At 35.5% G+C, this 8863-nt stretch overlaps 1 pseudogene; it reads left to right on the top strand.

Moving 5' to 3' along the window:
- Positions 1-434, top strand: part of LOC121972305 — a 44958-nt pseudogene extending 44524 nt beyond the window's left edge.
- Positions 435-8863: the final 8429 nt, after the last annotated feature.

An 8863-nucleotide genomic window follows, 5' to 3' on the forward strand; every position in this document is an offset into this window, starting at 1 on the left:
CGATGATGAGACCATTTCACTCCTTTCTCTTGTATGCCATGTGCCATAGATTAGACATAGATATTAGTCTACATATCTTTTAGACCATTATCTATTCAGCTGGATATATCACCAGCGATCGAGTTCATATGTCATATTGTCATATTTTGACGGCATATTTCGCCCACCTACATATTGATGTCACCCGAGGTAATGTTCGGGCCATGACTGAGTTCGACGTCGTAGGACCTAGGAGCTTCTCTTTAGCAGGTGTCCATGTAGATGACGATGGTGTCATGTCGTGGCGGAGGGAGCCCAACACCAGCCAGACCCAGATGCCCAGGAGGCGACAAAGCATGATGAGTTTATGGTTGCGTTATTCAGAGAGGACGCTCCAACCCATGTACCACCTCCACCTCCAGGCCGAGCACCTCATCCTGCTCCTCACACTATAGGCGATCATGTTGCCAGACTCAAGCTATCCATGATGAGTCTTTGGCAGGAGGTATCCGACTTGGACGACACGTGAGACAGGATATCTTGGACCTTCGACGCGATCTATCCAATTCCCGAGAGTATGCCCGGACCCGTCACGCCGAGCTGATCGAGATGTTTCGTTCCTTGGGATCTGGACCACCCGGACCACCCCCCTCCTCCTCATCTTGATAGATATCCCGACCACTATATATATTTTATGATGATCATTGTACCTAGACTTTGACATTAACTTATGATATTCTACACCTACTTAGGTATATCTCAACTTTGAAAATGATTGACTCTGGTTTGTTTAATAGACTAGGATTACAAAAATTGTTTTCAAAAATAGGTATTTTCAAATTCTAAGTAAAATGCTTTCAACATTTTCTATTTTTAGAATTTAAAAACAGTTTTAGCCTTACACTAGAATAATTCCTTAGAAATCATGTTCCCCTAGGGCTAGTACTTTAGAATCTCACTAACACCCTAGGATTCCTTTGTTTATGATTGCCAAATATAGCAAGGGGTGAGATGCATAGGCAAATTGTCTGGACTTAAGATGCTTATGTCAGTGCATCAATATAAGCCTGGGTGTTAAATACCAAACAAATAGGAATCAAGTTATGTCATTCGGTTTAGTCAAACACCAACTGATGCTTAGACTTAACTTGACTAACCAAGTGAAAGTTGTTATCCTCTGAATAGTCAGTAAGTAGCTATGTAACGACCCAATTTTCCTCATTAGGAGTTCTAAATGTTCTTTAAAATATTTAGAAATATTTTAGAGATTTTTAGAAATTTTTAGAGTATTTTTATGTAATTTTTGGAGGTCGTTTGGTATTTTTACTAAACGAAGGAAGTTTCGACAAAAAAATGTCCAAGCTGAGAATTGAACCCACGACCTTTGATTCGGTCAAAACCCGATTGACCAAGTGGGCAAACGGATTTTTCTATTTAGAAAAGGTAGCGAATTTGTTTAAGATAGTTAACAGAATATTGGATTATAAAAGGGATAAGTTGATCTTAGATTTGTCTGTTTAGAAAAGGTAGCGAATTTATTTAAGATAGTTAACAGAATATTATAAAAGGGATAAATTGATGTTGGATTTGTCTGTTTAGAAAAGGTAGCGAATTTATTTAAGATAGTTAGTAGAATATTGGATTATAAAAGGGATAAGTTGATGTTGGATTTGTCTGTTTAGAAAAGGTAGTGAATTTATTTAAGGAGTTAACAGAAATATTAAGTTATAAAAAGGGATAAGTTGATGCTCTGTTTTCCGGTGACTTAAACCATTCTCTCCTTCGCTTCTGCGTACGATGGCGAAGCTCGGGCAGAAAATGAAAGGGGGTTAGGGCATCATCTCTGGCGGTCGGCCAAGGTCCTAGAAGCTCTTTTTGTTCGATTATGAGTCCAAGAATCAAGGTAAGTGCTTCTCACCTGCAGTAGGAGTAATTTCGGACCTTTGTTCTTCTTGAATTCGAAACATAAGAAGCGCTTATAGTGCAGATTTTTAATTAAGCTTATAGTGTAGATTTTAATTAAGCTTATAATGCAGATTTTTATGTAGAGCTTATATTGCAGATTTTAATTAAGCGCTTATAGTGCAGATTTTTAATTAAGCCTATAATGCAGATTTTAATTAAGCTTATAGTGCAGATTTTTATGTAGAGCTTATATTGCAGATTTTAATTAAGCGCTTATAGTGCAGATTTTTAATTAAGCCTATAGTACAGATTTTAATTAAGCTTATAGTGCAGATTTTTATGCAGGCTTATAGTGTAAATTTTAATTAAGCTTATAGTGCAGATTTTATGTTTGCATAGTATGCAAAAATAGTGTAGCATAGAATGCAAAATCTTGATTAGAATAGTATGCAGAATTTTGATTAGCATAGTATGCAAATTTTTGTTTATGCATTTCAAAGTTAGAATTTGTTTAAACATTTTAGTTTTTAAAGAAGCATTCTTTTATTAGAGGTATTAACAAGTATAAGAAAGATAAAGAAAAGAAAGAAAAAGGTCAAGGCCTTAAGTAGATCCCAAAGTCAAGACTTTAGGGATTTTGACACACAAGGTGCTCGTTAAAATGCCGAGGCATTATATATTAGAAGTATTAAAAGATAACAAGTATTTTACTTTTATCAGTGGCACTGTACTGGACTCTCAGTTGTCCTTGGGTTGGGCTCCCATAGTCGTCCCTAGGTTTAGATAACCTAGTATGCAGGACTCTCAGTTGTCCTTGGGTTGGGCTCCCATAGTCATTCCTAGGTTTAGATAACCTAGTAAACCCTACTAGATTCGGGACCAGCTATCTCAGGTCTAGTTAGGGATGCGCGCAAAGTAAGTATAGTTGTCAAGGCCCAAGAAGAAGTTGATTATTATTTTGAAGTATTATAAGTATAAGTTTTTTGAGCAAGTAAAATAAGTTTCACATAAGTATTAAAGAATAAGTCTTTAAGCAAGTGAAATAAGATTCAGAAGGTGTTTTGAATTCAGTAAGTTTAGTTCTTTATGCTAGCATGATTGTATAGATTTACTTTACATGTTTAGCCTTTTAGTATGTTTCTTTCACTAGTAGATGTGTAATACCCACTAAGCTTGTAAGATAAATATATGAATGTGGGATTTTTCCATAGAAAAATAATAGGAAGTGAGTTGAAGCAAAAAGAAATAAAATGAAATAAAAAGAAGAGGAGGTCAAGGATTGAACCATGAACCTCTTATATTATATTTCATAGAATTAATTAGTAGAAACCAATTGGGATAGAGAGAAGATGTTGATAACAAAGGAGGGAAACTCATGATAAAGGTAAGAGTAAAAGCTAGCCAAAAGAAAACAAGAAAGGAGCAAGAGAAAGGCAACTTGCCTTCCTCCCTTTCTCTCCTTCTTCCTCTTTGTTCTTGCCGAAAATTTAAAGAGGGAATTAAGAGGATTCAATCCCCATTATTTCATCATGAATGGTGAGAATAAATAAAATAAATAGGAAATAGAAAAAAAAGGCTAAGGGAGAAGGAAAGCAAAAATCAATTTTGCTACCTCTTCCCCCTTAACATAAAAGGGAGCAAGAAAAGAGAAGTTTATTTTTCTCTCATTCTTCCTCTCCCTCACCGAAACCATCAGTCCCCTCTCCTCCATCTTCGGCCCCAAAGCCAAGGTTTTTCCCCTAAGAAGCCTAAGATACAAGGAGGACTTAGCAAGGGAATCAAGGGAAAGGAACTAGAAGGAGAGGCTACTTCTTTCATCACCATACCTTAGATCCACAAGCGAAAAGGATGTAAGCTTCCCCTCACCTGTGGTACAAGGCTTTTTATGTGATTTTTGGATTTTATAAGGATTAGAAAACCTAGGAAAGAATTTAAGAAAAATTCGGCCAAAGAAAGGGTTTTCAAATCTAGGAAGGTTTAAACAAGTCCTTATTTCATGATATTTTTTCTATGCTATGTAGGAAGGATTTTCTTCATGTTTTTATACCTAAATGATGCTTGATCAGAGGAGTACCTAACCCTAGAATTTCGGCCAAAAATATTTTAAAGAGGTTAGGGAAAATATTGTGTAACCAAACTAGTGCAAGATTCTCTCCATGAACTATTAAGGATCTTTTATTGGTTTTCTTGCTTAAAAGTTACTTGAAACCAAAAGAAATCCATTTATATGTTTCGGCCAAGAAAAGGGATTAGGGTTAGGAAGACCTTTAAATTTAAGTAACCATGTTTGTATGATAGAATATAGAATTTTCTTAAAGAATTGCATGTTGAACATTGCTAGAAATTCATGAACTCTTATTTTAGATTTTCGGCCATGATAAGATGGATAGTTTAGAAAAGCTTAAACAAAATTCTAATATGCTCAAGACCTCTGTGATATTATGATATGAAAGTTGTTTAATGTTCTTATGTTTAAATTGAGTATAGAAAAATTAGTTACATGATATATGACATGTAAGATCACAAGGGTCCTAGCTTGTTTATGAACCAACTTTGTATATGATGTTCTTAGTAATTTTAGCCATGAAACTTACTTAGGTTTTCCATGATTTAGGCCACTTAAAACCTAGTTTAAAGATTGGTAGGTTTCGTCCATGAGGAAAAATAAAAGAAAAAGGGAAAGAAACCTAGGAAGCCTAAGACACAATTCACATATATGTTTATTATGCTTGTCTTTATACATGCTATGAAACTTGTATGATTTCTTATGCTTTTAGAATATTTGAAGCAAGTTTATATACTGTTGAGTTTCGGCCAAGTAGGGTTTAAAAGACCTAGAGGCCTTAGAAATGAAACCAAATGTGTTAAAAGTGCTTCTTATGAAAATAGGATAATGTGTTGATTGTGTCACATGCTTGTATAATTTTTCCATGACCTAAATGGACCATTGTATGTTTCGGCCAAGAAGGAATAGATGCCCTACAAACCCTAGAATAAGAATTAAATATGCTTATGTCACTTTACATGGAATATGATAAGTAGAAAGACAAAGTTCCCATGCTATATGTTGTTTAATGACCTAATTGAGGCTAGGGTAAGTTTCGGCTATACATGTTGTATAATGTCTTGTTATGAATTTATACATGATGTTAGTTCAAGTTCACATGCTTGTATGTTTGTTTTTAGCCCTAATGAACACTTGTTAAAAGTTTGACTATGACATATGTCAAGGGCTTGAAGGACTTAGGAACTAGCTTAATATGCTTACTATGTTACTTGAAAAAAATGCTATAAATATGGTTTAAGGTTTCCATGCTTTCATGACATTTGGGACCTTGTTTATATACTGATAGGGTTCGGCCACATGAGTTTAAGGACTTGGAGAACTTAGAAACCAAGTAAATCATACTTATAATGCTTCCTATGAAATTCATGTAATGATAATTTAGGTTTCACATGCTTGGAAGTTGTTTTTACCTAAATTGAGACCTAAGGGGGTTCGGCCATGATAGGAACCCAAGGGTTTAGGAAGCTTAGAACCCAAGTTAACTATGTTACCATGTTTCTTATGATAGTATAATCACATGATACACCCTTATGCTTAACCATGTATGCTTGTGATTTATACCTTTTTATGATATGATATGTGGATAGAGAATATGCATACTTTTTATGATATGATGTATGCCTAAGTGATGCATACTTTCTCAAGACATGATGTATGCCTAAGTGATGCATACTTTTTATGATATGATGTGTGCCTAAGTGATGCATACTTTCTCAAGACATGATGTATGCCTAAGTGATGCATACTTTTTATGATATGATGTATGCCTAAGTGATGCATACTTTTATGACATAATGTATGCCTAAGTGATGCATACTTTTATGCTATGCTATGTGACTAAATGATGCATTTTTATACATGCTACTTTACTTTGTAAGGCTTGTACCAAGGGTGGACTCCTAATCAGTCTATAGGCCTTGCTTTGTGATCTAGGCTAATAAGGGATGGGCTCCTTAGTACGCCCCTAAGCCTTGCTTTGTGATCTAGGCTAATAAGGGATGGGCTCCTTAGTACGTCCCTAGGCCTTGCTTTGTGATCTAGGCTGATAAGGGACGGACTCTTTAAGTATGCCCCTAGGCCATGCTTTGTGATCTTGACCTAGTTCCTAGTATGATTCAAGACTTGCTACCTTGGATATACTTAGGATGCGCGCATTTATGTTATGTATGTATGGTACGAGCTGGGGCCCTGAATATGTTGATATTATGTTCAAGTATATATGTAAGAAGAAATGGTTTTAAAGATCATGAGACATACACATGTTTTTCGGATACATGTTTTCAAAATCATATTGCATATACTTTATGATCATGTTGTGATAATGCTATGATTTATGATATGCCATGATTAGATATGACTATGATATGTTTCATGCTATGCTTTAAGAGATGAGATGCCATGATTAGATATGATTATGCTATATTTCATGCTATGCTTTAAGAGATGATATGCCATGACTAATTATGATTTTGTTATGTTACATGATATGCTTAAAGAGTATGATATGTTATGCCATGACTAGTTGAGATCATGTTATGTTGATATATTCTTTGATTATGTAATGATTTTTGGTTTTAGTGAGTTGGAAAGGAACTTACTGAGCCATGAGTGCTCATAACTTACTTTCCTTGTACCACAGATAAAGGAAAAAGCTGGATGAGCTAAAGGAGCAGCAGGAGAGGTAAAGAGATGTGTGTGGCGGTGGCTAGGCAACCAAATAAGAACCTGCTTTAAGAACTTTTATGAATTACACTTTGGTTTCATAAATTGTAGTACTACATGGTTGACTTGATGTTATGTTTCTATTTAACTTGTTATCATATTATGAAAACCATATTAGTGTAGTTCGGTTTTTATTAAACCAAGAAAAATGATTTTTAAGTCTTCCGCTGTAATATGTACGTTGAGTATCGTAGCCCCGTCCCTTAGGGTTAGCAGGGAGGGTGGGCGTTACAAGATGAGCATGAGTAGATTTCCTTTTGAGCATTCAGTTTTAGATTTCAGTATATTCTCATGCATATCGAGATTTTGTGAGTTAGATAGCGCTTACTAAGCAATTTTGCTTATAGATGCATTTCCTCTTACTGCAGATAAAGGAAAGGAAAAGTTATAGTAAAGGAAGGTGACAAGGAGGTGCGGATGGATGTGTGATGCCTGGACTATAGGAGATTTGAGATTTAGTATAAGAATTTATTAACAAAGAGTTGAGTAGAATGTATTAGATGAGTCATTTAGTCTTCCGCTGCTAGTTAATTGTATGTTTTGAGTTCTCCGAGAGTTTTAGGAATTTCTATCAACATGTGAACAAGGATAGTTAAGTAAAGTTAGTAGTCCAGTAGCGCTCCGCCCTCATAATCTAGTAGTGAGGAGGGTGGGGTGTTACAAGCTAACTATTAGACAGATTTTGTAAATTCAAGTTCAAGGGGAGCAACAATTATTTTCACATCTATTTTTTATTAAAAATATTTTTTGAAATAAGGTTTTGAAAAATATTCTTTTAAAGATGTTTTAGAAATGTGTTTTTGAAACCTAACCTTTGTAAAACTAAGTTTTATGTTAAATTTTCTTTGGTTTTGAAAATTTTATGTTATAAACTTGGTTTGAAAACTAGTTTTGAAAATCGAATGTTACAAACTCAGTTTTGTAAATTAGATTTCATAAACTTATACTTGAAAAATTAGCTTGTATAAAGTTATGATTGCAATAATTATCTTTTGAAAATTAATCGACAAACTTACTACTAAGATATGTTGCTAAATTAGTTATCTTTCTAACTTAGTCATTTTTCAAAACTTAGCTATTGTGGAAAAGTTATTAAAAATTACTCTTTCAAAGTTATCTTTCTTAGCTATTTTTGAAAAGGATAAGAGATACTTTTTAAAGTAAAATTTCTAATTATTTAACTCTCCTGAGTCGATCTGATTTGTGTTTGCACTCTTTTTGCAATATTTTTATATTTATGATTATTTGATCCATGTTTATATTTGATGAATGCCAAAGGGGGAGGGTTAGGTGGTTAAGTTAGCTAAAATAAATTGAAAATAAAAACTAACTTAAAAACCTATTAATGCTTGTTTTACTTACACTTTACACTAACTTAACCAAGTTGTTATTCCATCAAAAAGGAGGAGATTGTTGGTGCGGTTAGTACTAACGGTCTAACCCATGTTTTGATAAATGACAAAACAGGTTAAGTTAGTCTTGTTGTTGATCTAACACTCTGACCGAGTGTGCAGGAGAAGCCCAGACAGGTGAACGGGCTGATCTAATTTTGGCATGAAGCCCAGCTAGGTTGACGGGCTGACCGGATAGCTGGCACGAAATCCAAACGGGTCGACAGGCTGACCAAACGTTTGGCACGAAGTCCAGCTAGGTCGATGGGCTGACCGGATAGCTAGCAGGTAAGTAAAGGTAAGTCACTGGAGGGGAGTGACTGTGAGAAAGCATTCCCAGGAAGGGAACTTAGGCGCCGATCCGACTTAGAACCATTTCGGAACTCTAAGTCGAGATCTTGACTAGATTCCGGTCTCGGAGAGACGGAATCTAATTAATATTTTATTTAATAATAAACTATGCTAACACTCTATTTTGCAGGATATATATTTGCCTCGAACTAACGTTTTCATGCAGGTAGGGAACCGCTGGAAAACAGGGTCCGGGCGCCTGAGACGTACCCGTGCGCCCGGAGGCAAATTCTATCCCCAACGTCGTTGTTGTTAGGACCTTCGGACTCGGCTAGAGAGGGGGGGTGTGAATAGCCGACCCCAAATTCACGTTTCTTCCTACAATTTAAGTTAGTGCAGCGGAAATAAAAGATAGAAACGAAACAGGAGAATATCAAACCTCAAACGCGACGATATAACGAGGTTCTGAGATGATACTCCTACTCCTCGGCCTGTCCGTAAGGTGGAC

Source organism: Zingiber officinale, chromosome 4A, assembly GCF_018446385.1.
Source record: "Zingiber officinale cultivar Zhangliang chromosome 4A, Zo_v1.1, whole genome shotgun sequence".
Classification (NCBI taxonomy): Eukaryota; Viridiplantae; Streptophyta; class Magnoliopsida; order Zingiberales; family Zingiberaceae; genus Zingiber; species Zingiber officinale.